A 27499-nucleotide genomic window follows, 5' to 3' on the forward strand; every position below is an offset into this window, starting at 1 on the left:
GTATGGCATGCTTTTCTTCCAGAGCTGAGGCCCATGAGTTTTTCACTGTCAATAGCCATCTTGGTCACCGTCTCTCTCCAACTAGTGCGATCTAAGGCTAGATCTTTTTATCTGCATACATATGTTGTTTACATTTAATTACGATATCTTGCTCACAATACACATTGGAATTTCTATAGAACTTAACATAAGATTACAAAATTAGCTCAAACTATGGGAGAAACGTGGGTTATTGAAAGAGTATAAAACAAGGAAAGATAACAACAGGGTCATTGAAATATTGAAACAAGTTTATAGTTTCTACTTTCGTGTATGTACTGGTGATATTAAATTATTTTGTGTGTTTTCAATATTTGTGTGATTTCAAGTATAGAAATTTACGAGTTTTATTTCGCAAAAATTATTTCTGTTCTGTTTCGCCACTAAAGTAAGTATCTCTGGCCAAAAGTTAAAGTTTAGTGTCATTTGTTGTGGTAAAGTGGACTAATTCTGGTATGTTTCTACAGATATAAATGGAAGCTCGCTGTCTGTCTGGTCACTGACTGTCTGGTACAATTTTTGTGCACGTTATTTCTTTCACACCAATTTCCGATTACATTTTTATTTTGCACAATTAATATTTTTCATACTTGAATAAAACAAGAGTCAGTAAAAATATTTAATAATTATAATTTACTAATGAGTTATTTTGTTTGGCATTGAGCTTGACAGCTTAACACGCTGTTGAATTAGTCCCCTTTATACTTTGTGTAGAGAATTCGACTGTCGTTTAAAAGTTGAAAAACTAACACTAAATAGCTACGAAACCTTCTATTTTCTTAAGCACTTCGTTGGCACAGTGGTTAATGTACTTGAGGAAGCTTAAGCCTCGGGTTCATATTCAAGTCGTACCACATTTTTTAGAAAATACATTTCAAAAGCCATCACTGTAACCTCCAGATAAACCCTTCTTACTCCCCGATGCCCTTCTCAACTGGAACAAACAAGTGATAGGATCGAAGCGCATTGAGAAAGCTAAAAGCATGAAATTGCACTAAGCAGAAAAAAATATTTCTAATCACGCAGATGTATTAATGTTAGTCTAGATTCATTAAATAACATGACTGATCCAAATTTATTGATACAATTACACTTAATATAAGCATTGTTTTTTTTTTAAAGTATGTATATATTTTTCGGTTGACATCACGTCAAAGTTTGAGAAACACTGATTGAAGACATCGAACACAGTTCGCATACAGGATATTTCGGTACAGACAATTATATTCTAAAGATCCGCATCTGGTATCACCCAAACATTACGGGTTTAAAGTGTCGACTCTGAAGAGAATATGTGTATGTGTTCTCGTGTGTGTGTGTGTTTGGGTTAACCTAATGATACTCACCTGAATGGCCTTCTAAGACCACCGGAAATAACGTGTATGTCCAGGTGGCACCGTCTGGCCCCAACATAAATAAACTCCAGCGAAGTCCGCCTGGGATCCAATTATAGATCCTCAAAGCTTCAGGGGCGGATCGAATCAATACTGTCCCGAGGCAACGGTTGGCCAAACTAAGCCGGACGCAAGAACAATAGACCGCACAGTGTAAAAGTTCTTCACTACAAAATGTTCGCCTTGTTATGTCATGAATTTTGATTTTCCAACTTTCTTGTTTGATTTAAAAATAAAATAAAAAACTTTTTCTGCTTACACTAACTAACACTGTAACGTATAGCACGAACGCAAATGTTGATTGATAAACACATAATCATTGGTATCAATTTGTCAGGTTTTAGGGATATATAAATCCTTCACGAGCCCAACTCAAGTATCAATATTTCTCCTGATTTCTGATTTTACGAGTGATCGATACTTGGAAGTTATCTAGCTCTGAAGATTAAACAACTTTAAAGACGAAACGTGAGAGCGGTGTTTCAATATCGACTATGGGAATGTGGTTTTGTATAAGCCATTTGAAAGTTTATTAGAGGACACACATGATATTTGATCCCCAGGATCCAGACCTGGGTCTAGAGTACCGTCACATTGGGTCTGTACTGACACTTGTTTCTATGTTTATTGCTGGGTCATACGTGTCATTGTGTCATACGCCAAGACTTCGTCACTTTGTTTCTCAAGCAATGAAACTGTCTGATCCTCTGGGTCGTTCATGTCTACATACGTTTTTCGATTTTTTACTATAATATGACCCGCCATGGGACTGGGTGGAAGGGGGGTCCCAAAGAAAGTGTAACCATTTTAAGCTTTTTTTCATCCATCTTGTATACATATTTGGTTTGTTTTGGCATGGGGGGGGGGGGATAAAGGGTCCAAACGTACCTACACACACTCAGCAGTCTGGGGTCAAAGTATTACTGACTGTGGGCCAGAGATGAAGTATTAAAGGTATTTGGCAAAGTAGTCCTTATAAAAGTGTTATCAAAACTATATAACAAAAAAAAGTTGTTTTACACATCAATTGGTGGGTGGTCACTGCTGGTCAGTAGCAATCATTAAGTACGTTGGTCACAAAAATAGTTTTCATAAACTACAACTTCAATAAACCAACATGGGAAAAGAATGCAGTCATTATCCAAGTAGATTAATGACACTATATCTATCGACCTCTTAATTATTATCATTGGTTGCTATAATTAGAAAAAATAAAAAAAACTCACGCAGGTAATAAATAGGTCGAATACTCTTCTTGTTTTAAATTAAATTTTTTATGCATCACCTAGTTAGAGCAGATGGTGAACTAGTATTTTAATGGCGTTTTTTTTAGCGGCCCCCGAAGGAAGCTAATACTAAAATAGTTTTGTGCGAAATGTCTGTCCGTCTGTCCCGTTTAGATCTCGTAAACTAGAAGAGATATTGAAAATCCGACTTCACAATATTTTAGACCATTCAAAGTTCTGATGCAACGGCTACTTTTTTTTTTCCTGAAAGCGAAAATTCTAATTTTTAAAATTAATTATGCAAGCAGTTTTTTATAAGAAAAAGCTAATTAGTATGCATTATATGTTAGACCTAATTTAAGACGAATAGTAATCTTATAAATATCATTTTCGTGAACATTAAGTTGACAGTAAAGTACTATCTTCTTCTTTTTTTTTTTTTTTTTGAGGATTCGAATATGACATTGAGCCTTTCCAAAACAATTAACTTATTTAGTTCGAACCGAGGGTCCCGGGTTCGAATCCTGGTGAAGACTGGGATTTTCAACTTCTGAGTCTACCCAGCTCTAATGGGTACCTGACATTAGTTGGGGAAAAGCAAAGGCGGTTGGTCGTTGTGCTGGCTACATGACACCCTCGTTAACCGTAGGCCACAACGACAGATGAACTTTACATCATCTGCCCTATAGACCACAAACTAGTTAGGCCAGGTTCACATCTAACTTTACATTCACTTTACGTATCCTTTGATCTGCGGGACGGTTGAGGCACTACACAAGATCTGTTAACCTTCTTTCTCCATTCTTATCTCTCATTTGTCTTTGATATAATTTCATTCGGATGTTCTTTCTGAAAATATTGAAGCCTACCTGGGTGGACCGCTGGTCGTGCGGTTTGCGCACTGGACTGTCGTTTGGATTTATCGACGATCGAAGGTTGAAACCCTGCCTGCTCCCATCCCCCGTCGTCCTGCGGGAGGTTTGGACTAGGAAGTAAACTATCTTCAACTCTGAAGGATTATCCGAATTATGTAAAACATTTTACTTCGGGGGCCGATTTTGAGTTTGTGTTTCCACACAAACTGTCTTTTGTAACCTTGCTTTTTTTTTTTAATTGCTATTCAAAGCGAAAAAGAACAGATGCCACGAAAGCAAAAAAATAAATAAATAATAATAATAACTAAAAAAATCACTTAGGCAGAAGACATGCAGCAAAGAAAATAATCTCCCTTTACAGTTTAAACTAGACAACGTCCACTCTCACTTTCATTCCAATATTCACGTGACCAAATGAATGGATGCCAACTATCTAAACATTAACTAGAACTATTTGCAAGGCACTCCTTTTGTACGCGCATGAAGACGAGACGATACCTCCTGAAAATACTGTCGCCAGTCACATGACGTGAACAGGAAGTACACAAAGGTGCCTTGCTTATAACTGAGCCTTCTGTTACATTGAAAGAGAAAAAAGTAGTGGCGGGGGGGGGGGGGGGGGGGGGCTGAATACAGTATACTGAATTAGTATCACTGGGGCGAGGGTCAGATTGTATAATGTCGTTAGAATCATTAGTGAACTTAATCAAATAGAGGTCTTAGATGGTGTGAGTCTTGGTAATGGGGCTAAATTAGGACTTTGTCTTGGGGCGAGATGGTCTTAGACCTAAATAGAGGAAGATTTGGAAGAGGAAAATAACATAGATAAATAGAAAGTTTGACTATAATGGACTTATTGTTATGAATAACAGAATAAAAGAGTTCTTTATTTATAGTTACGAATTTAAGCTAATTGTTTGCATCTATCTATCTATCTATCTATCTATCTATCTATCTATCTATCTATCTATCTATCTATCTATCTATCTATCTATCTATCTATTTATCTATCTATCTATCTATTTATCTATCTATCTATCAATCGATCGATCTAAATCATAAATACTATCTCCATCAGCGTATATTGTTCTGTGTATTTATTTATTGTCGGCTTCAAGTCTTCAACTAGTTACTTACACATACATATCCTCAAGTACCTTATAATATAGTGCATCTTCAGTATCCATAAAAATATCGATCCTATGTATTTTTAAAAAAATATTCCCTCTGTAGTAAGTGCACAGTACTCCGGGTCAATTTATTCCGATCGAACTGCCAATGACTAACTTTTGACAAGGGCTGTAACTTTAGTGAAAGGTTTGATCCGCATTGTCTCCTTTTTCGACGTAATACTATATATAGAAGGGAAAAAAAAAAGATGGCCCAAATTGTATCAATTAGCAGAGATGTTCATCTTGCCCATGATTCTGTTTCCGATAATGCCTGGACCGAAACGATTTTACTGAGACCTGGAGGATAGAGATACCATAGATTAACTCATATCCAATGTACACACACACACACACTCACAGAGATACAAACACACAGACCCAACACACGTTCGCTCAGCGACCTCGGGTATCGATGTTGGGTGATACGAAGGAGTTAATCAGGAGGGCAAGATCTCAAGGGGAGATAATGACATTCGCAAGGGGGACATGATGTGGACCTAGTTGCAAAGAGAGGGATTCCGGCGACATGCATGCGAGTGACAAGAGAGAGACGAGCTCTGTTTCTCGGGAAATGTCGAAATGAAAGCCGTGTTCAATGATTCTCAAAATTAAAGCGAAAATATCTCTGTGACCTGTCTTAAACTCAAAAAACTATTCTATAATTAACATTCTAAAATTAACAATAAAGGACATAGTACAGGACACAATCAGCAAATAGAAATGCGCAACACTATTAATTTTTTGCATTTGAATTTCACTAGTCTGTTAGGGTAAAACTTCAATAAAGGTTTTCCTTTAATCAGAAAATGTTATAACTGGTATAGAAATATGTATGCCCTTTTTATATAACACAAATTAAAGTTAACAAACCCAGAAATTAAGTTAATGTAATGGGGGCCAAACCAACGTCAATCATGAGAGAAAGAGTTAATAAATATATCCATGTAGCTATAGGACCATTGTTTTATCATGCATCAATCAACCAGACGATATCTTATAATAATTATTTATAAAGCTTTAAATCATCTCAATCTGTCAGTCTGTCTGTCTTTCTGTCTATCTTTCTGTCTGTTTGGATCAATCTGAAACATCGCCACAATTAATCATTGACATAGACAAGACATGGATTAATAACGAAATAATCAATAAGCCAATAATTATTGTTATTTTTTTTTATACCAACAAGGGAAATTAATGCTGCAGTATTCAGAGATGTGGTTAAATGTGTCGGGTTTAGTCTCCTTAAATAATTGTCAGCGCTACTTCTCCCAAAGGCATTCTCCGAGTACGTTGATACTTCAAACAAATATTTATTGTACCTAACACAAAACTCAAAAAAAAAAGATATAACCAGTTCGTCAATTATTGGTACATAATCAACCACTTTTATATTGAATAAGCGAAATAACTTCTACATTATCGAATATATATATATATATATATATATATATATATATATATATATATATATATATATATATATATATATTTGTAAGGCTGGAGTTTTTCCCCATAGATAAGCTTTGTTTGCTAAAAAAGCATTTTAAAAAATATTTTGCTTGTTAGTAATTGCTTTTCTATAACGTATATTCCATATTCCTATAACATGCTCAGTGTGTTATGGGCCACTATTTTTATTTTATATGTTCCCATGCAATGGAAAGGCCCCGAGGGGTAGTATAACTAGGCAGTGTCATATTCGAGATGACACAATGACCGGCCTTCTTGTTTCTCATTTGAAGGCGATACGAGATTTTAAAAAATAGAAATACATTGTAGATTGTAACTTCGTTCATCAGATTACAACAATTCGATGTTGTAAAAGTGAATTTTTTTTTAAAGGACTGAAGTTTTTTTTTTGTTTTTATTTTTTAATAAAACATAATTTAAAGTTTAGATCTGAATGTCCAAAAGCTCCACGTTTTATAGCCAGCCAAAACGCCACAAAGCTACCATAACACCTTGGCATTTTCTTGACTGCTGTTATTAATATTTAGAAATCCCCCTTGTTCTCTCTCTGTACTGTCCGTATGTCGGGTGACTCAACCAGGGTTACCAGGAGCCTGAAAGTCTAAAGAAGTACAGAGAGGACAAAATAGTGCAGAGAGGATAAAATAGTACTGAGAGGACAAAATAAAATAGTACAGAGAGGATAAAATAGTACAGAAAGGACAAAATAGTACAGAGAGGACAAAATAAAATAGTACAGAGAGGATAAAATAGTACAGAGAGGATAAAATAGTACAGAGAGGATAAAATAGTACAGAGAGGATAAAATAGTACAGAGAGGACAAAACAGTACAGAGAGGATAAGGTAGTTCAGAGAGGACAAACTTCTAACCCACCCATGTTAAAATTTATTTTTTTATCGGTATTGTAAAGATTCCTTTAATTTAAAGGCAAAATGTGTCCCTTTCGAGCCTACTCTAAGAATGGCTGTTGAAAAAAAAAAAAGACTTCCAGAATCCCATCATGACTCTTCAAGTGTCTGACAACGTGAAATATGTCTCAATCAGGACTTTCTTATCTAACATCGCCTCGTTCTCGTACTTTGATAGGCTTCTTACCCTAACAACGGAAATGATATCTCGAAACATGGCTTCCTTGTCAACCAAGCCAGTAGCAAATACGGATGTGTACTCGTCTCTAAGGATATGTGACTTTTAATTTGGATACTCAGCTATCAATACTTGTACCTACTTATTTGTAGGCTATAAGTCGACTTTGGTTATTCGGTGCATTGGGGGTAGATCGAATAACATGCATTTAAATATTGGCGTTAAGAAGTGTTGCGTGTCATCGGTATATTTCTTTGAATGAGTTCTATTTGCAATCGCAATGTTAAGTGTGATTATACCCAGTCTGGATTTACCTATAAGCAACTTAAGCTTTGGTTCAGGGCCCCGACTTTCATGGGGGACCCTAGAAAGCTTTTAGGGACATTTTCAATCATTTTGAAAAAAAAAAAAAGATTCCATAAAAAATTGCCCGATGTTGTAAATAACTTGGTCAAAGCAAGTGGTAGTGTATTTATAAAACCCCATATCTGAAAGAGCTTAAGGCCTTATCAGGTTTAAATCCGGCCCTGTTTACGCCGCGTGATTTACGTGGGAGCTTTTCCCTCCATTTCACAGGGGCAGACATTGTGAGTGTAAATGTTCCCAGAATATAGACTTTATTGAAGTGAATGTGTGAAATGTAAATGTAATATAGTGTCCAATGGTGAGTTCAAGACCACTTCTGTCTGTTGACCCCGAGAATAGAAGTTCACACTTGTTCTCTTCCCCTTGAGGGTAGCTCTCCTGTATTTAAAAAAATAAAAGTTTCCTAATCGTTTACACACAGCACATCTTTCCGAAATTGTTAGGTTTTATCAAACTGTAGATCCTATGTTAAGATACTACTAGTTGTAGTCTTTCGTCTTCTTGGGCTTACTCTTATTCTTGATCTTAGTCTCTTGGTCTTGGTCTTAGTCTTTCTAAGTCTTAGTCTTGGTCTGGTTTTAGTCTTAGTTTTGGTCTTGTTCTTAGTCTTGGTCTTGGTCATAGTCCTAGTCTTGGTCTTTCTTAGTCTAGTCTTTTTTAGTCTTAGTGTTGGTCTAGTCTTTTTTAGTCTTAGTCTTGGTCTTAGTCCTAGTCTTGGTCTTAGTCTTGGTCTAGTCTTTTTTAGTCTTAGTCTTAGTCTAGTCTTTTTTAGTCTTAGTCTTAGTCTAGTCTTTTTTAGTCTTAGTCTTAGTCTAGTCTTGGTCTTAGTCTTGGTCTAGTCTTTTTTAGTCTTAGTCTTGGTCTAGTCTTTTTTAGTCTTAGTCTTAGTCTAGTCTTTTTTAGTCTTAGTCTAGTCTAGTCTTTTTTAGTCTTAGTCTTAGTCTAGTCTTTTTTAGTCTTAGTCTTAGTCTAGTCTTTTTAGTCTTAGTCTTAGTCTAGTCTTTTTTAGTCTTAGTCTTGGTCTAGTCTTTTTTAGTCTTAGTCTTAGTCCTAGTCTTTTTTAGTCTTAGTCTTGGTCTAGTCTTTTTTTAGTCTTAGTCTTGGTCTAGTCTTTTTTAGTCTTCGTCTTAGTCTAGTCTTTTTTAGTCTTAGTCTTGGTCTAGTCTTTTTTAGTCTTAGTCTTGGTCTTAGTCCTAGTCTTGGTCTTAGTCTTTCTTAGTCTAGACTTTTTTAGTCTTAGTCTTGGTCTAGTCTTTTTTAGTCTTAGTCTTGGTCTTAGTCTTTCTTAGTCTAGACTTTTTTAGTCTTAGTCTTGGTCTAGTCTTTTTTAGTCTTAGTCTTGGTCTTAGTCCTAGTCTTGGTCTTAGTCTTAGTCTTGGTCTAGTCTATTTTAGTCTTAGTCTTGGTCTAGTCTTTTTTAGTCTTAGTCTTGGTCTAGTCTTTTTTAGTCTTAGTCTTGGTCTAGTCTTTTTTAGTCTTAGTCTTGGTCTTATTCCGAATCTTTCTAGCCTTTCTTGCTTCTGTCTTTGTCTTTGTTTTTCATAGTCTTAGTCTTGGTCTTATTCCGAATCTTTCTTAGCCTTTCTTGCTTCTGTCTTTGTCTTTGTTTTTCATAGTCTTAGTCTTGGTCTTAGTCTTGGTTTAATGTCTTACTAAATCGTGCACTTTTTTTTTATTCATTTCTGAGTTGAACTTTTCACCTAAAATAATAAATAGTAAGTAATAATAATATATCTTACAAGTGTGATCAAACTATTGTTATATAGTACATGCAAAGCAACACATATTTACCAGTGTTCTCTCCTCTGATTATACAAAAATACTGTGGTGTGTCAAACTGGGGGACTTTCCCCTCGCGCCCTAAGCGGAGTAGAAATGCCGCTGGATTTACTAAAGGAAATTCAAAATCCCTAAGGATTATATCGAAGAGTGATCCCAAAGTCGTTTTAATACCAGTAGCTCTTTGCTAGGAGACGCTTTAAGGGCCAGCCAATACTAAAAAATTGTATCCTTGAAAAAGATTTTTATTTTTTATTTTTAGAATACTTTGTTTTTAAAGGCCGATACTTTAAATTTATTGTGCCAAATAAATAACTTAACCTAGAAATAAATACTAACGAAAAAGAAGAGTCATATTCCAACTTAACAAAAAAAACGCCCCATAGTTCAAGGTTGAAGAGACATACAATTTAGGTAGCGTTTTAAAGTAATAACAAATATCACTGGAGAAATGACTCCTAAAAATTACATTACTTATAATCATGCCATAAAAAAATGCACATAATCTCAAATAAACATCCATAACATGTGTTCACAAGCATACATTCACAAAAATACATTTACAAAAGTTAATTTACAAATATACATCCATTTACAAACATACATTTTATAAACATTATTTCACGAATATACTTTCACAAAATACATTCACAAAAATTTATTTACAAACATACAGTCACAATTAACACAATAAACATTTACAAACATATATTCACAAACAAACATTCACAAACAAAAGTCAATGAATCTACATTCACAAACAAACATTTGTGTACGTACATTTTAAAAAAGGGATTCAGAAACATAAATACACAAAGATGCTTTCATAAACAAGCTTTTAGAAACAAAATTACAAACATTCACACTCGATGTTATTTTTTTTCAGAGCTCTTGCCCAAAGTGTTAAGTAAATAATACAACATTCTCGTCTGATTAAAAAAAAAATTCTTCTAGTCATTTTCTAACCATTGTACTCTACTGCCAGACTATCCATCAACGTCTGTGCCTGCCAGCAATGTTTCCCGCCATTTAAAGTCATTATTAACATTCAATGGCGGCAGGCTCCCATTTCCGGTAAAGAGAAATAACTCTGCCGAGATATGACCCTACTTTCTCCTGACGAAATACAGTCATTGAGGTGATATACTTTTTTTTTCTTCATGTCATATGCTTCGAGTATATATATGCAATTACTGCCCTGAGTAAGGGATATAATAATTATCACAGCATTTATCAAGCATGGAAACAAAAAGCAAATACGCAATCAAGGCAAGAATGCTGGGGCCCTAGGTAAACTAATACAGCTGCAATCTACAGCACTATAAATAAATTACTAAATTCAGAAATAGTACATCTACTATAAACATAATAAAATCATCCCTGCAGCTGAAGAATAACAAATTTCGGGAGAGACCATAAATTGTAATTGTTGATCTGACGAATGTTTTGACATGGTCAGCAGAAGAGGCCTTTTACCCTCCAAAACTACTTAGGTTCATTGAGTGTTTTTACAAAGAAAAAAAAATGCAAAGTGACATTTAATGGAGCCCAATCAGTACAGTCTGAAGTCATCAGTCATGTCAAACATGGAATGTGTTTTTTCACCTAGTCACTTTGGTATTTTTTTTATATTTTTTTTATTTTTTTTGTTTTTGTATTTTAGAATTTTACTTATGTAACTTTAACTTCTTTGCCTTCTGATTTCATTATGATTACGACATCGACGAGGGTGCATGATATCATACATAATCCTAAAGTGCAGCGGTTCTCAACCTTTTTTGTTCGGCGACCCCTTTTTACAATTCCTCATAACGCCGCGACCCCCCCCCCCCCCACACACACAGTAAATTATTTTCATTCATGAGTATAAGTAACTGTGCTTTCGCTAATATATATGACCTTACAGACGACAGTCCAGAGTTTTAAAAAACACATGACCAGGTGTAACGATACGTTATGCATTGATGTGCATTAACTTAGAATGTTAAAAATATTTCTGCTGCGACAATTAAAATGTTTGAAATCAACTCTGATTCAGTTGTCTGCAACATCTAACAATAAAAATAGTACATTCCAATATATTGTTACGAATCTCACTATCCAGGCTCTCTGCAAACTGCACCATACACCACCAACTTAAAGAACTTGACAAGTCAGGGCTCCAAAATAACGTAAAGGTTTAATGTCCATAAATAACAGCCAATACTGTACAATTGGCAGCACGTAGAACAGTACAAATAGCTCTGCGATAACAAATATCTCTCCGATAACACCGTTCCGCCGTATCAAGTCTTGCACTGGCCTCTCCGTCTCGTTCCGGGCTTGCACTGGGTTCAACAGTTCGGGACTGACTTCACACACTTGGGCTCGATGTGTCGGACTCGATCACAGACCAAGGTCAAGACGCCGGTCGTCTCAACTGTACTTGACAGTACTCCGCACTGAACCGTCGTAATGCTCCGTACAGAACCACACCGTTGAACTGTGCTGTAGTCGACCGTGTTCTGAACTCCTGTCGTGAACCCGCTTTCTGAACCGTCTTGACTGCGACACCTCCGCTCTTTATATGGGGTCCCTACTGGCCTTCTAGAACCGGACAGAACGCCGCTCGACGTTTCTAGGTGGTCAGATGACTACAATTCTCGGGACGCTAATGAGCTCTGTTCACGATGGCGATTCTTCCCGAACCCTCTTGTTGACACTCGTCTCGGCCGATCGTCGTAACTCGTCACGGTTGACCGCTCGTCTAGCGCTGGCCTGGGGCGATTTGCGTCGACTGACTACACTCACACCACTACCCCCATCTGTGCCACCACCAGGTTTATAACACTGCCCCCTCCTTAGATCTGTCCGTCCCGGGCAGATTCAACCTCATGACATTGGCTGTGAAATTTCATCGCTGTAGGTGGGGGTCGATCGGTGGCAGTTGGCTTGCGTCTTGAGCTTAATGGGGCCATCCATGTTGCAGTCAGCAATGGTCGCTTCCTTCTTCTCCTCCAGTTTGCCTTGACCTGGTTGCCTCGCCGTCGTGCTTTCATCGCCATCCACGTGGAACTCAGAAAACGTTTTCTTCTCCTCCAGTTAGCCTTCATCTGGTTGTATCGACCTCGTGATCGCATGGTCATCCATATTGCACTCAGCAAAAGTCGCCTTCTTCTTCTTCTCCGCCAGTTGGTCTTCATGTGGCTGCAGTTATTTCTTGGTAGAATCACCATGCACGTTGGACTACGCAAACGCCGCCTTCTTCTTTTCCTCCAGTTGATCGTCCTCTTGTTGCAGTGACGTTGTGGTTGCATCGCTCTCTTGTCGGTCGGTACCGAGGACAGCCACTTGACACATGGAGAGGTATTGGATGTAAGGGCTGGGGATACCAAGATCGTTGGCAAAAGAGGTGGCTTCATAGGGCTTTGCGAAGAAGGACTGGGATGGGCTTCAAATCCACAGGGCGGGGAATTGTGGTACAGGTCATCATCTTCAGCCTTGTCTGGAGGGCATGCTCGTGGGGCAGGTTGGTAACACTCCTCGTGCAAAGGTTCCTCGTCTTCGGCGTCAGGCTCCATTCGGCTTTCTTCTCCACCATCAGGACCTCTCTCATTATCGGGCCAATCGTCTGTTGGTTTCAGACCTTGTCGATGACTTTCGTAGTGCAAATGTCCATCAACTTCAACGTCAGGCTTCCTTGGATTCTCTTGACCACCATCAGGACTTCCCTCTTCAGTCTTAGCAGCTGGACCAACGTCTGTTGGGTGCAGATCTGGCTGGTATATCTCGACTTGCATATGCCTCTCAACGGCTTCGTCAGGTTTCAATGGGTTCTCATGATCACCACCAACGCTCCTCTCACTGGTTTTAGCATCTGAACGAACGTCTGTATTGATGATTCTCTCCTCCACATCAGGTATGCGTTGGTTCATCGCGGCTATCTTGGTGTTCATGGCATCTATCTTGGAATTGATGTTTCCTAGCATTGAGCTCAAGAGCTCCTCCATATCTGGTTCTACGTCAAAAAGATACGTGTCTGGATCTTCCTCTTCTTCCACTATGTCTTCCCGGAGGCGTGCCTGTAATGTTTCTTTAATTCCACTTGTCTTCAGCCCTCGATCGCGTAGCTCTCGCTTCAGTTCTTTCACTTCGAGTTCGTACAGCAGTTTCAGACGAGCCATAGTAGATCCGTTCCGATACGATCCGATCCCACTTCTGACACCAGTGTTACGAATCTCACTATCCAGGCTCTCTGCAAACTGCACCATACACCACCAACTTAAAGAACTTGACAAGTCAGGGCTCCAAAATAACGTAAAGGTTTAATGTCCATAAATAACAGCCAATACTGTACAATTGGCAGCACGTAGAACAGTACAAATAGCTCTGCGATAACAAATATCTCTCCGATAACACCGTTCCGCCGTATCAAGTCTTGCACTGGCCTCTCCGTCTCGTTCCGGGCTTGCACTGGGTTCAACAGTTCGGGACTGACTTCACACACTTGGGCTCGATGTGTCGGACTCGATCACAGACCAAGGTCAAGACGCCGGTCGTCTCAACTGTACTTGACAGTACTCCGCACTGAACCGTCGTAATGCTCCGTACAGAACCACACCGTTGAACTGTGCTGTAGTCGACCGTGTTCTGAACTCCTGTCGTGAACCCGCTTTCTGAACCGTCTTGACTGCGACACCTCCGCTCTTTATATGGGGTCCCTACTGGCCTTCTAGAACCGGACAGAACGCCGCTCGACGTTTCTAGGTGGTCAGATGACTACAATTCTCGGGACGCTAATGAGCTCTGTTCACGATGGCGATTCTTCCCGAACCCTCTTGTTGACACTCGTCTCGGCCGATCGTCGTAACTCGTCACGGTTGACCGCTCGTCTAGCGCTGGCCTGGGGCGATTTGCGTCGACTGACTACACTCACACCACTACCCCCATCTGTGCCACCACCAGGTTTATAACAATATAAAAAAAACTGTAATCGACCCCTCACAAAATGTCAATCGACCCTCAAAGGGATCGCAACCCACAGGTGACAATAAAAAATAAAACAAATAAAATTGGACAGGGATGTTCTGGCCTAATGGAAAGAGACCTAGGTCCATTGAGCTGACGGTGGCCAAGTACGAGTTTGATACTTGGCTTCATTAACATTTTCCTTTGAAAATATTTTTTTTTTATTTTAAGGTGTATAATGTGGTATCGTCTGTTTTAAAAATGTTTTTTTTTTTAAATGGTTTTTTTTCTTTTTCATTCCTGGAAATCAACCCAGAACAGAACCCAGATTAATTCACAAATCACATAATAAATAAGCCAAATATAAAAAAAAAAGATTTTAAAGACAAAGTATGTAAAAGGGAAAGAACGACACAATTATTAACATATTTCAAAATTTTGCTTGATTTATACTCCTTTTTCTATATAAAACAAAATTAATTAATTACTTTCTTTTAAAATTCACTAATTGGTTAATTTCTTATTTGATACAAGTACTGCATTCGACAATGACATTGTGCAAAGTTTCAACTTGATCCGATAAATAGAAATTGGGAAAATAGCGTGTACAAGATTTATACCAGACAGACAAACAGACAGACAGAATTTATATAGGCCTTGTAATTATTGATAAATGGAACTCAAAGTAAACGAGTCGCATTCTTCTCTATCGTCAGCCGAGTGTCTGCTAATATAATGTGAGGTAGTGAATAGATTGAAATAATTCTGAAAGGCCAAGGGATACAACTGCGTTCGGAAACAAACTCCAGACGTTTAGAAAAAAATTCTAACCAAAAGCACTTTTTTGTCCTATGTCTTTTCTGTCTGTTTATATGTGTGTGTGTGTCTGTGTGTCTGTCTGTCTGTCTGTGTGAGTTTTGTTGTTGTTTTCTTTCCTTGCAAGTTTTAGAAGTTCCTTCAGAGGTTGACATTATAGTTGACTTTTAATACTTTGACAGTTACATGTGCCTAAGGGGTTTCGGATTGCCAAAAAAACGTCAGATTACTAAAGGTTAGCTGTACTTCAAATACTATAACCTTATGTATCAAGGAAATTCTACTTATGATGTAATATGATATTTACTTAGACTCTCAAGGGTATTAAAAAAAAAACTCGACGAAACAGAAAGAATGATTGATATAAAAAAACAAATATATTATTTCAGATATCACATTTTGTATTAATTGACAATTTAAAGTATACACCTACATTCTCAACAAAGTACTACAGATCACATTAATTACATGAATTTAGGTTGGCAGGCAGGGTTTGAACGTTGGGCAACAGTGATCGTGATGACATTGCGCCACGCCTACCACACATTCAGGAAGCTATTCCTTCGAGTTTTAGACACAACCTGGCGTCAGATTGTTTGAAGAATGTGTGTATGAATGATTGTGCTTGTTGTGTATTTGTGTTTTCAGGGTCACGAGAGAGTATTAGTTTTTAATGGTATAGAATGATGACATAGAATAGAGCATCTGGTTGCAGGCGGCTTCAGAACAAGACAGCTGGAGGTCACTAACAAAAGCCTCGGGATACACATTTGAGACCAAACGAAAATCTGCTTGCCGTGGACAACATCAAGCTGAGCCTAATTTAATTCTTCAAAGGAAGTATTTACACCGGTGGGAGGAACAAATGAAAGGGCTAACAGAATCTTGACAAACACGCGTAGCCTACATTTTTATCTTCCCAGTATGTAGCTGCAATTTTGTTCAAGACAACACCAGGATGTGGAGCCATCAGAATTGTGTCCATCTTGTCCGTACCCGTAGCCTACGTATGCTGCTATTTCTTTGCCGTTTTGTGATAAAACTGTTTACTTGACGTTGGCTGCTTCAAAGGATCTCTATAGAGTGAGAGGTTCTGGGGTAGGTATTCAGTCAGAAAAAAATAGTCCTAGAAGCGGAGATAATATTATGTACAAATATACTGTTTACACTATGATGATAACACACTGTAATGCACACATTTTTATATATCTAACCCTTGAACCGGGTCAAGACATTTCAAAATCCTATTTTCAGCAAGTTATGAAAAAGGGGAATGATATAAAATTTAAAGAACTATCGTTCCCTGCAAATATTCTTTCATATCTATTAATATTGAAAAAGGGACATTACCAAAAATGCTGCCCAATACATTAAATTACTAATAATCCAGTACTTTATGCACATCATATATAAGTTTGGGTAATTTTGTCTTGTGCTATTTAGTCCTCGCTATTTTGTCGAACCACAAGAGACAGACCAGAAACGCAATGAGATAAGCGGATACTATTATTGTCAGTTAGCACCGAACAAAATACTACTACAATTCCTTATCTTATCTCAAGTTGAATTTGTTCATATTGTAAATGAAATTTACAACAATTTTTTGTTCGCAAAAGAAGTGTTTTTCAAATTATTTTAAATTCAGTTCATTAAAATGTTATACGCCTACATCGGTTAAGGTGTACCAGCTGTCTGTGGCTACAATCCAACGACCGAGGAATATCAACAACCATGGAACCCTTGTCATGACCGTATGTCACACTTCCACGACGCCCCAAAGATCCCGAAATTAAAAATCTTAATATTTACAAGGATTCGAACCCACACAGCCACTTGTTGTGGTGTTGTTATTAGATGTAAATGTAGATGTAGATATTAGTAATAACTCACACTCAGGCCTTGCGGTTCGCTAACACTCACAACACATGATAAATAACTGGATAATGCTTGTTCAACTTGTCAGATATTTTAATACATAAAGAAAGGGGGGAGGAACAGTCCTATGTCACCAGTTTCTAACAAATATCGCGTCTTGCTTAAGCTCAAAGAGTGCGTCTCCAACTGACGTTACCATCCCAGAACTACTTCCGTCCAAATAAAGTGCTATTTAAAGTCGCGTCGCTAAAACAAAATTCCTGATTAGACTAATCCCATTCTAAGCCTATAACGCACCGCGCCAAGAACAATTGTAGTCAAACTGAATTTAAATTTGATTGGATCAATAAAATAATCTTATCTTATTTGAACAAAAAATAGCAATTAATATAAAAAAAAAATACATGTTTACATTGAAATAATAATTTAGAATGTCGTTGTAACATATGCAACATCAAAGTCTTTAAACGAAGCCCGAGACCACTTTAATAGACTACAAAAATATACTGATCATACTAAACTCCAGTAACCTGAAACGCTAGCAAATAAATTTCAATCAGATTCTAAACAAGAGGAAGACAAAGTAGTAAAGGTATATTTAATTATTTTTACAAGACTTGCTATTGAAAATAAAGCAACCTGATCATCAGGTCTATCTACGATCAAATGTCCAATCTCTTTTCCAATAACATTCTGTAAACCTTATTACTTTGATCATTTAATGCGATGTTGGAATGAGTTGGTATTTCCTAGGACTATCCTAAGGCAAAATGCTAGTAATTGAAGTCTTACAAACCAGGATGGCTGTCTTGTCGTGTGGTATGCGCGCTGGACTGTCATTTGGTGGTGGAAACACCATTCGAAGATACGATTAATCTTGAAACAGAACTGGAGCATGCGGGGGTCTCGCTCTGTACGGAGACAGGCAGACCCTACAGAACACTGCCAGATACCTGGACCGTGCTGTAAGGGATTCATCTCAGCAGGGAGCATTAGAGCATGGAGGCTTCCAAATTGTAGTCTCGATTGTCGCCCGTTCATACCTTGCCAGCTGGCATCCCTCTCGTCCTGCGTGGCGTTTATCTTCAACTGTTTCTTCATTGTCAAAATGCTGAAGTTTTGGAAAATCTTTTACATGTTTCGAATGTTCCTTCAGAGTTGAAGATAGTTTACTTCCTAGTCCAAACCTCCCGCAGGACGATGGGGGTGGGAGCGGGCAGGGTTTGAACCCTCAACCGTCGATAAATCCGAACGACAGTCCAGCATGCAAACCGCACGACTAGGCAGCCAAAAGGTGAAATGTGGTCAAAAGGTGCAATGTTGTCAAAGATGAAATGTGGTCAAAAGGTGGAAGGTGATCAAATGTGGAATGTGGTCAAAGGTGGACGGTGGTCAAAAGGTGGAAGGTGATCAAATGTGGAATGTGGTAAAAAAATGAAATATGGTCAAAATGTGGAAAGTAGTCAATGGGTGGACGGTGGTCGAAAGGTGGAATGTGGTCAAAGGTGAAATGTGGTCAAAAGGTGGAAAGTGGTCAATAGGTGGAACATGGTCAAGAGGTGGAAGGTAGCCAAAAGGTGAAATGTGGTCAAAGGTGAAATGTGGTCAAAAGGTGGAAGGTGGTCAAAAAGTGGAAGATGGTCAAAATGTGGAATGTGGTTAAAAGGTGGAATGTGGTCAAAGGTGACATGTGGTCAAAAGGTGGAAGGGGGTCAAAAGGTGGAAGGTGACCAAATGTGGAATGGGGTCAAAAAAATGAAATATGGATAAAGGTGGAAAGTGGTCTATGGGTGGAAGGTGGTTAAAAGGTGGACGGTGGTCAAAAGGTGGAATGTGGTCAAAGTTGAAATGTGGTCAAAAGGTGGAAAGTGGTCAATAGGTGGAACATGGTCAAGAGGTGGAGGGTAGTCAAAAGGTGAAATGTGGTCGATGGTGAAATGTGGTCAAAAGGTCGAAAGTGGTCAAAAAGTGGAAGATGGTCAAAATGTGGAATGTGGTTAAAAGTGAAATGTGGTCAAAATGTGGAACATGGTCAAAAGGTGGACGGTTGTCAAAAGGTGGAATGTGGTCAAAGGTGAAATGTGATCAAAAGGTGGAAGGTGGTCAAAAGGTGGACGTTGGTCAAAAGGTGGAATGTGGTCAAAGGTGAAATGTGGTCAAAAGGTCGAAAGTGGTCAAAAAGTGGAAGATGGTCAAAATGTGGAATGTGGTCAAAGGCGAAATGTGGTCAAAAGGTGGAAGGTGGTCAAAAAGTGGAAGATAATTAAAATGTGGAATGTGGTTAAAAGTGAAATGTGGTCAAAAGGTGGAAAATGGTCAAAATTCATAAATTGAGTCATTTATTTGAAACTAAAATTTCACTAATGGAAGAATGACTGATTAGTCAAGCTGATAGAACAACGTGCTTATAACAAGAATGTTGTGGGTTCGATTCCAATTACGGCTTATGCTTTCTTTTCCCACAATCAAAGAAAGACGAATGTTCATTTACTATAATATTGAAACATAAAGAAAGCTGTTGTGTTTTTTTAATCCCTTGTCAAACATTCATACTAAAATACAAAGTAACTTGAAAAACTATTTCTAAAGTCCTAGAACATCGAACATAAAAGTACCTGTTCTCATAGATCGAATAGGCTTATTCAACAAATATAAATTAAAATCGATTCGAACGCATTAGATTGAGCAAAAACATCACTCGAGAAAAAAAAAATGAAAATGTAAATACAGAAGCAAAAAAGTTACAAATAATAACATTTTTACTAATTAATCATCTTTTATAAGGATTTATATTTTTTTTTTAAATTGCGTAATACCTGATTTGGTCGTAGAAACATCTATTCCTAAATATATTTTTTATATTTTTTTTTTCGATAAATAAAGTAATTAGGTGTAAAAAAAAAAAAAAAGCTTTTAAGTAAATGGATTGTAATAACTGGCAAATGATGATGCTATACAGAAATAAGAAAACAATTTCTTTGACAATGTCGATGCTTTGAATTACAAGAATAATCTCGCATTCATGAACATTCGAGGTTTTTTTTTACAAGGTTTATAGCATACCATCAAAGAGAGCTGAAATTAATGTCATTAACTTTACAGCTATCTAAAACTTTTTTGTTTGTTTTTCATTTGAGGTGGATGAGAATATTTAACATATACATATATATTGTTGGCCTCCTTCAGTCGTAGAGCGACTATCTCTAACACTTTTTTTCATCTCGCTGTGGAGCCCTATTTTGGACACTCCCGTCCACGTATATCGCAGGTTAAGGGTGGCTTTCGCTTTGGTGGTAGAGGAGCTGGCCATTTTTCGCATGGCTCACTTTTCTTCCAGAGGTGAGGGCTTGAGGCCCGTGTATTTTCGCTGTCCATAGCTTTCTTGATCACTGTCTCTCTACATCTAGTGTGGCCTAGGGCTATGTCTTCCCAATGGTCAGTGTAAACAGCGGAGTTAGAGGCCCTAACCCTATTTGGAATATTATTTTTACTGCTAATCCACAACGCGATTGACATATATATATATATATATATATATATATATATATATATATATATATATATATATATATTTAATATAATATAATATATATAACGCCTTGTCGTGTAGTATGCGCACGTATAACGCCTTTAAAGTGAAAAAACCAGGTAAGATCCATGCCTTGAACTGCCAGTGTAGGGAGAAAAACCAAGACAACAAAGCCAGTAAACAAAAGGTGAAAAGAAGGTCTATAAACAGCATTTAAAATTAAAAAAAAAAGAAAAACACAGAAATCCCTTCACACCTCTACGGGGCCTACATAAACCTCACTTTTCACATTAGAAACAAAACAACTTTGAGGTGAAAGTAAGACACTGGAATCAAAGCTCGTGAAGACTTTCTTTGTCTGATACTTGTAAGCTGCCAATATGAAGAAGTAATGGATTAAAGAGTCTAGGTCTATCGAAGGTATGATGCCAATGTTAAATAGTTGACAAATCTCTTACACATCCGTATAACAAAAAAATATATATATGTGAGCGTGCGACCCCAGGTCTATTTGTTATCTATTTTTATCTGTATTTCGATCTGTTTACTTTATATAGGCCAGGCTAGAATAATTTAATTTAGTGTCTTTTCTTCTTGCATAGGTCAGTGCTGTGTGTTTGTAGTTTCCGCTATTTATAACTTCTGCTAGTTTTAGTCTTTTTCTGTTATTTGTGTTTTACTTGTAGAGGAAAAGTAGTTTTAAAAATAGTTAACTAGCCTTAGAGTTGTTGGCACTGTTTCCATTTCTTTGTCCCTGATTAGTTCTACGTATTTTTGTCTTTAGCGCTTAGGTTAGGTTAGTAGTTATTTTCTAATTTCAGTCTAAGTGTAAGTCTAGAAGCTGTATAGGGTCCCTGTATGAGTTTAGAACATAAATATCTTTCTTCTTCCTTTTTGTATTTTTGTAAGATTTAAATTTTAAGGTTCTCTTTTTTATGCTGTTCAATTTGGTATATAATGTTGTGTAGTCCGTGTCTTTAGTAATTTTCTAGATTTTATTATAGCGTACGGCTAGGTACAAATTAGGGGAATCAGTAGTCCAGTTTAGTTTTAGGTAATTAGCGTGACGTCATGCTCTCCGATATGTTCGCGCTGACCAGTTATAGCTAGCTCCGGAACCACGTTGAGCTCTCTTTTGTCTTGACCAGTGGTCAGTGCCGACAGTAGTGCCTGTGTAAAGTTAATTGTGTGTAGTGTAATTTCAGCTGGGACCGCCTGTAAGTCGGGAAAATGTTTTATTTCTTTATCTTTTTATTTTATTAGCTTAGATTTATATTGATTATTTCTAGATTAATTGTTATAATCTAGATTTGGATGGATTGGGGCCGCACCCCAGTTCTGTCTAATTTCATTGGCCATTTTCTAGACTGTGCCGGAAACTCATTAACCTGGGTGGCTTAACCTGCAGCCATCTTGAATTAATACATATATATTTTTTCTTTATTTCTTTATTTTATTTGTAGATATTATATTATATTCTTATGTATGTTTATTTTTATTAGTGATTTTTTTGGTAGTTTCTGAAGCGTAGTTGGCAGATAATATTATTTTTAATTTTGTTGTACTTTTATGTACAAGATGGCGGCTGGCACAAGCCGGCTCATTAACCTAGATCTAATGTGTATTGTTGTGACTTTTATCTGATGTTATCTAGATCTGTTTATTGTCTACCCAGCCTGTGTGGGTTGTGGCGTAGACTTGACCTAAATTCTGTGGCTTTTACTAGCTACATGGAGACTAATTACTAATATGTAATTACCTCATGTCTCTAGGTCGGTTTGTGTACTAGACTAGGTCTAGTCTAGCTTTTTACTATTTTTTAACGTTTTTATGTATTGATTTTTGCAGGCTATCCTTACTGTTGTTAGTCTACTGCCTGTAGGCTGTTGTTAGTCTACTGCCTGTAGGCTGTTGTTAGTCTACTGCCTGTAGGCTGTTGTTAGTCTACTGCCATTAGTCTGCCATCGCCTCCTTGTACCTTTTTTTGTCATATTTTATTAATTTTAAGCTTAGGTCTAGGGTAGTAATTGTAGTGATGTAGTTAGATAGTTGGTTTGGTTAGTCTGTTAGTGTTTGTAGATTTAGAGGGTTTTAGTTAGTTGCTGAGTTCAGTTGTAGTGTTAGTGTAGCTCTATATGTTATATATTTTATTATTGATTTATTTGTGTATGTAAATAAAGTTTCTTTTTGTTTTATTTATCCTAAAGTAAAAGTTTCGTTATTGCTTTCTTTTAGTTAGCTAGATTAGTTTAGTTTAGTTTAATTGTGCTGTCTGGTTGCTTAGGCGACTCTAGCCCCTTGGTCGCAGACCGAGGTGCACAGATTGGGCCCACCCAGTAGAGCTACCAACCGCCTACTGTTAATGAATTTAATGATGAGCAGCAGAAGAGAATAGGCCACCACAGCTCGCGCATGCCTGACCTGCTCACATATAAAAAAAAACAAAGCTTATACTCAGTGTATTAATTAGCTTGGATCAGTCGTCTTATTAAATTTGTAATTAGCCTCAAACGACAATATATACAGGGCACTATTTCAGCTTATACCATCACTTCAATCAAATACTACCCATTTTTTAAATTGATTCTTAAGTAGTCAGGTAAAAAAAGTAATTGTACAAAATTTCATCTCTATACGAGATTGGGTGTCGGAGAAATAACGTGTACAAATTTTTGTCCAGACAGCTTTGTAAAAAAAAAAAAAAACCACCTTTCTCTAAAAATTTAATAAAACGTTATCGCAACAAACTAAAATATTCCTTCCGTCAAGTAGTTTTAAAACAGAAACATCATTCAAAATTTAAACGAAATAGCTCATAAAACTCTACCCCCGTTGGGGTGCCGATAGACCGAGTTCATTGCACTAGCGGGGATGGTATACTAAAAATTATAGCGATGTCTTCGATATGCCAAAGATTAAGGATGAGTGCAGTGTTTCACATGACTATGCAAACCCAGTTGTGACCTACATATTTTCCAGCATCTCATGCGGACCACTGGCGGTCTATTTATTTTTCTTTTGGTCTTCTACGCTTGTCTTAACATTGTGTCAAAAAGTTTGTCCCGCGTGTGAGAGCTTTCCAAATGTCTCTTTCAGAGGCAATATTTTTTTATCATTTTCTGTAATTTTGTCTTTGTCTGTAGTCGTTGTCTGTAGTCGTCTGTAGTAGTGTCGTTGTCTGTAGTAGTGTCGTTGTCTGTAGTAGTGTCGTTGTCTGTAGTAGTGTCGTTTTCTGTAGTAGTGTCGTTGTCTGTACTAGTGTCGTTGTCTGTAGTATTATCGTTGTTTGTAGTACTGTCTTTGTCTGTAGTAGTGTCGTTGTCTGTAGTGTTGTTGCTGTCTGTCGTTGTCTGTAGTGTTATCGTTGTCTGTAGTGTTGTCGTTGTCTGAAGTGTTGTCGTTGTCTGAAGTGTTGTCGTTGTCTGTAGTGTTGTCGTTGCCTGTAATAATATCGTTGCCTATCGTTGTCTGTAGTGTTGTCATTGTAAGTTGTTTGACGAGTGTTAAAATTATTTTAGAGTTTAGAAAGATCATACGTTACTTCTGTACGCCAGTGTTTGTATTTTAATTAAAACTGGTCAAGCGTAGCCTGTCTGACCAGTGTAGCCTGTCTGACCAGTGTAGCTGTATGACCAGTGTAGCCTCTATGATCAGTGTAGCTTCTATGACTAGTGTAGCCTGTAAAACTAATAACTCCTCAAGATTTTTTTGAAAAAGCGTTTTTTGCTGATCCAAATCGAAGAACAGAAGACAAGAGAGGAATTTTTCTCAATTAAAAATAAAAGAAAAGTAGGGAAAATGCGCTTAGTCTCTTACATTTCATTGATAAGATTTACATATCTATTTCATCAATTAAATTGTATATCTGTTTTTATGTTTGTCTGTTTTGTCCTCCTTTCTCAGGCTTCCTCCTCCTTTCTGTCCTCTTTTCTGTCCTCATTTGGACGAGGAGGTGTCTGGTAACCTCACATAACAGCCATCGTAGTAAAGCAACTGTAAAAATGGTGGATTTGACAGCTCAGCGAATTCATGGGAGGGGTGGGGTTATATTTCACTTATAAGGTAAAATAAAAGATTTCTAAAAGTGGTCTTCTTTTTATTCCATAACCCAGTTTTCATCTTTCAATTCACACGTTTAAGCATTGGAAATAAAAATGGTTGCCTAGCAACACATTCAACTACCACACTTCATGTACTGTCACTCTCACACACACACACACACTAAATAAAAGTAGTGTATATGGTACTGGTTTGATCTTTTCTTGGCCCTGATCCATTTTATTAATTGTAGGATGGCCGAGAACAAGACTTTCAACCAGACAAGAGTTAGCGGGTCACGAATAGCCCAGTTTATGACCGCTATCGATAACTCAATGAACTCGGTTGTCTTCCACTTGGCTGCCAGCTAGCTCACACGTCGACCTGAAATGTTCAACTTAGTGCACACAGTTCTATGGAACTTTTTTTGTGGCGGACGTTTATGTCAAACTCTCAGTTGGTAGGTTTAGTCAGCGGATATGTACATCTCATGAATCTGATGTGTGTGTTTTGTATAAAGGAGTTTGGATGACGTTCTAAAATTAGTTTCATTCGCATTACAAAAATTTGGGGACTGGCGGGCCGCGTAAACTATTATTTCTTTTTACTCCCAATTGAGGAATTACAACAGTTAGCAATTTCTTGAACTAATTTTACCAATATTTTTTTAAATTTTGATATTGTCTTTTTACATCACAACATTTCACCACAAATGTACAATTGTACTTAATGTGAAGCATTTAACTATTTACATCCGTGCATACTGTTCTGTAACTGTAGAACTAGCTTACTAGTTGTTTTGTTCTTGCGGTGCGACTGCTGTCAAATTACAGTCAGTGAGCATCGACCTGTTCAAACACTTCATAATTTTCAAACAAACGAAATGAAGCGTGTTCACAGATGAATTTGGTTCCGAATAATGTGGCAGCTTCGCGGCAAAATTTTCTGAAGTATGGGAATACAGCTTCTGGCAGTCAGGAACCTTCTGTGGAAGAACTCATTGGAATTACTCTTTCAGGTCATAATTTGCTTGGAGGTATGTCATCTGGAGCTAAATCAGCTTCTGCATTAAATGGTGAGCTGATGGTATTGAAAACTGGTTCCAAGTTCTTGACGTCTGAAAATTTGCTTTCAAATTCCAAAATCAAGGAATCCAAATAAGTCTTAAAATTTCACTAGAAATAGTTTCACCTTTCAACTTAGGAAAATGATAAAAGCTGATTTCACTCGCTGCCTCAAGAAGTGGAATAACTTTGTTTGAAAAGATTTAAGATGCAGATATGTTTCATTTGCAAACAAAACATTACAATGTCTCCAATGATAAACAAGAAGTCTGTCTTCAACTCATCATTAGAAATACTAGTACCGGTAACAAAGTCACAGTCAATGACCTTCAATGAACCTAACTATTTCTTCCTTGAGATTCCATATTCTTCTAGGCCAGCGGATACTACTGTGTAACCAAACATTGGAATGTTTTGTTTCCAAATCTTCAAGTACTTCTTGGAACTGCCAGTCATGGCCGGCAGATAATTGGAGGCCCCTTGGCAAAGTGAATTTGGTGGCCTCAAATAAATTTAAAAAAAAAGCGACAACAGTAAAATTATTCAATTTATTAAAAACCTATTGTACTTCAGCAATAACATTGAGTACAAGTTTCGCTATTTCTTCTCTAAAATAGTAACATGCATATAACTGCAAGGCCCTCACCTATTGGTGACCCTAAGCAGTTTATCTATGCCTAAGGCTGGCCCTGTGCCAATAATAAGATCATTGAGAAATTAATTCCAACAATATATTTGATATTCAATGCTTTATTTCCTTAAAAAAGCCTGTTTTTCTTAGTCAAAGCACGAGCTCCATTAGTTGTTACACTTGCCATCTTGTACAAGCCGACCCAACAGTTTTTGATAGAATTGAATAAATACTGGCTTGTGTTTGTCTTTGACTGAATGTTTCGAAATATTGCCATTAAGAATAATCTTCGTTTACTTTAAACTTTTTAGAATGATGTTTAAAGACAATGTTTCTTTTGTCTCTTCGTAATAAGTGAATAAATCAGAAGTTTCAATTATTTATATCATATTTTTATTAAATATATATAGATATTTACAATTATTTATATAAGTATATTTGCATTTTTTAATGTGTAATGTGTGGGAACACCTGATTTCTTTAAGCATCGGCGGGCCGCATAAAACCCTTCGGCGGGCCGCATGTGACCCGCGGTCCGTAATTTGCCCACCCCTGGTCTACACAATTTGTTTCATTCTATTACAAAGGAGTGGTGTTGACATCAAGAACAACAAGGAAGCAAACTTTTGTGAAGTGTCGAAAAGTATATGTATCTAGATTGGTATATGCTGTATTCACATAGACCTATGTCGCCTCAAGGCAGCGTTAATATATAACAAATGTACAATTAGGATAGCCTTGTATAGAATGCCTCGATTTCAAGCTTTGTCTGTAAGATGACGCTATCTAGTGCAATACAAGACTTTCTTATTTTTTTTATATCTATAATCTAGAATATCGGGAATTCAAAGTGTGTGGTGAGGCGTCGATATATTGGAGGAGGCTCAAAAAGTTAGAAGCTTCGCATTGTAATAAAAAGGGCCGAAAAGTGTGAATGCGGGCGTGGGGTGGGTTGGGAGGGGGGAAATGTTACCCGAAAAGCAACAGCTGCCGAAACTAGAATAAACGCAAAATAGATGCAGTCATTCATGTCCACATTTGATCAGGTATTTCAATGTTGAATGGAGAAGCTGAAAAAAAGGTCAGAGATTGTATGTAGGACTAACTTTTGAACTTTTGGCAGGAGAGTAGGAGTTGGGGAGAGGAGAGGAAAAAGTAAAACTAGAATTCAAAGACAACTATAAAACAAA

The 27499-nt window shown here is 37.3% G+C and overlaps 1 protein-coding gene across 3 annotated transcripts in view; it reads right to left on the reverse strand.

Annotated features, from left to right (window-relative positions):
- LOC106050354 (calcitonin gene-related peptide type 1 receptor-like) overlaps positions 1 to 27499 on the reverse strand; it is a 187402-nt gene that overhangs the window by 127608 nt on the left and 32295 nt on the right. The window contains exon 1 of one of the 3 annotated variants that reach the window (XM_056018244.1): positions 1386 to 1683. The exons of the other annotated variants lie outside the window; for them this stretch is intronic. The gene's annotated coding sequence lies outside the window, so the exon portion shown is untranslated. Of the gene's footprint in view, positions 1 to 1385; positions 1684 to 27499 lie in introns of those variants that run through there. 3 annotated transcript variants of the gene reach the window in all.

This window comes from Biomphalaria glabrata, chromosome 1, assembly GCF_947242115.1.
Source record: "Biomphalaria glabrata chromosome 1, xgBioGlab47.1, whole genome shotgun sequence".
Classification (NCBI taxonomy): domain Eukaryota; kingdom Metazoa; phylum Mollusca; class Gastropoda; family Planorbidae; genus Biomphalaria; species Biomphalaria glabrata.